This window comes from Ochotona princeps, chromosome 1 (genome assembly GCF_030435755.1).
Source record: "Ochotona princeps isolate mOchPri1 chromosome 1, mOchPri1.hap1, whole genome shotgun sequence".
NCBI lineage: Eukaryota > Metazoa > Chordata > Mammalia > Lagomorpha > Ochotonidae > Ochotona > Ochotona princeps.
The window spans coordinates 88,856,503-88,859,144 of record NC_080832.1 but is presented as its reverse complement, the minus strand read 5'-3'; the positions used below and the strand labels follow the sequence as shown (position 1 = coordinate 88,859,144).

The 2,642-nt window shown below is 34.4% G+C and overlaps 1 pseudogene; it reads right to left on the bottom strand.

Moving 5' to 3' along the window:
* Positions 1-721: 721 nt before the first annotated feature.
* Positions 722-870, bottom strand: LOC118758336 (U2 spliceosomal RNA; annotated as a pseudogene).
* Between the last annotated feature and the right edge of the window lie 1,772 nt (positions 871-2,642).

The window sequence follows — 2,642 nt, the reverse complement described above, 5'->3', positions numbered from 1 at the left end:
CATGACTCAGTAAATGACTCAAGGATGTTTATCAGATACACTGCTGTATTTCACAGAACTTAAACTAAAATGCTTATTACAGTTTTTGAATAATTGCCGCAATGTGAAAAACAAAACAAACAGTTTTTCTTTTTTTTTTAAGACTTATTTGTTTTTATTGACGAGTCAGATATACAGAGAGAATGAGACATAGAGAGGAAGATCTTTTGTCCATTGATTCACTCCCTAAGCAGCCGCAGTGGCCAGAGTTGGACCTATTTGAAGTCAGGAGCTTCTTCCGGGTCTCCCATGTGTGTCAGGGTCTAAGGCTTTGTATCATCCTCTAATAGGTTGCCAAGCCACAAAGAGGGAGGTGGATGGAAAGTGGGGCTCGCGGGATAATAATTGAACTGACGTCCATGGTAGCCACTGGCTACCATGCAGGGCCTCACGGTTTTCTTTTAACCATTGATGGGATAGACAGATTTTGATGTATCCATACACTAGACTAGCTATTAGCATGAAAAAGGAATGGACTATTAATGCATACTTCAACATGTGTTTTGCAAAGTACAAAGGGGACATATACCAAATCCACATACTATACAGCTCTAGCTTAATGGCATTCTGAAATGACCAAATTAAAGGGAACAAAAATGGGTCAGTTTTTGCCAGAGGGAAATAGTAGCAGAGACAGCACAGAACAAGTTGTAACGCACTGAACGTTTTTTTAAAACCATCCATAGAGAAGTGGATATGCACATGTATCAATAGAAGATATCCCACTTGGTTTCTTAATCCATACTCGTAATTTGCAAGAACACATTTGAAGACATTAAATAACTTACAGAAAAACTACACTTGATCTTAGCCAAAAGGCCAAGAAGTGATATATACAAAAACTGAAATCATGATCAGATACTGTAGAAGCATTAGGGACTACTAAATCGTGAACAATGGCAGTCACCCTGATGTAGTCATAGCAATGGTTTATTTACTAGCCATGCAACTTCTTTGTGAGAGGTTCTTCACTAATTTCAGGCTTTGTTCCTTTTATTTTTGTCATTCTGTGCTCAGGCAAAGTACTTTGCAGTCCCACATTCTTTTTATGTTTGGAAGGGAGGACATTTCTTAGCCACAAGCCTCCTTAATGTTCACAGCATAGTGCCTGCAATCAGGTCTCTATTTACTTTGGTGAAATCCAATAACCACTGCAGGCCACTACACAGGCCACTACACAGCAGACCGGGTGGGATTCCTTGCATCATGCTTTGTGACTCTTCCTCATATGTACAAACTGAAATTACTTAAATTTTGAATTATAATGTTTCTTCCATTGTAATCTATAGGTCATTTTTCTCTTTATTTCCAAATGTCTTTATAGTACTCACAAGCACACAAGAACTCATACACACACACACACACACACACACATATATAAGTATTTATCTTCAACCCCATTAACAACTATATTACAATTAATGAGATTTTCTCCTATAACTTTTACTCAGGTTTTTGCTTAATAAGCTTTTGGTTTGTGGAATTAACTGATAAAAGTAGTTGGTCAGATATTTATAAAACACATGAAATTGAAAGCAATCAATTATATTATTTATAATACAATGAGTGTCAATGGTAGAGCTTCGAGTTGAATAAATGTCTTTTCTGGTGTAATATAATTGAAAGATTCTAAGTGTTAATTGTAATAACAATGTGAAAAAAGGAACTTTTTGATTTACATGTCTCTTAAATTATTCAAATCAATAATCACAGTGAAGTGTTAAAATGAGGACTTTAGAATGAAGACAAAATTGTAATTTCTTCCAAGTGTCTTAGGATTAAAGGAATCCAAGATATATAATTTGATGTTACTGCTTAGAACTTTCCTCCAACTAGACAGAAAGATGAAATAAAGGGAAAAAATGAAAGATACATATTCAGAATTTGATATTAATCAATTATTCTCTTCTTTCCACCTTATAAGATACAGTTCAGGAATTCTTATTGCAGCTTGTTCAATTTTGCTATTATAGTCAGCAAGCACAGTATTAAATTCAAAATATTTAACATAAATGAACCTATTTATTGGAAAATAGTCCTCTTCCTTGGGCAGCCTCAATTACTTTAGGAATGAGTAATGTTTCAACGGACATAATATTTGTCCAATTCAATTTATTTTGATTCGTAAACATAATACTATGTTCATTTTGGTATTACCTAATCAATACAGTCTGGTAACATGAGACATGATAAATACTGTGGAAAAACCAGAATACATATGATCACGACAAGTGAAAGATGCTGTACAAAAAACAAGAAAAAGGAATTGTATTTTCTTTGCATTTATAAATGGAAAACAAACCTGTTAAATATGAGAGACAAATTACCAATTTTTTTAGCCTATACTTTCCTGCTCCTTCAAAGAAAGCATATATCCAGGTTCCTGAGGGCAACTGCTCTTAGCAGAATACATGATTCACAGCTACTGTGCTTGTCTCTACTTCTTGGCCAACTGTGGATGACTTATTTCTTCTAAACAAAATAATGCTTATGTAAGTTTGTGCATATTTTATATTCTTTCACACTGGGCAAAATGTCAGAAGTTGTAACTGGAATATAGAAGTTTTAGGACTAGATGTATTATTTTGTGCTCTATCTTCAGA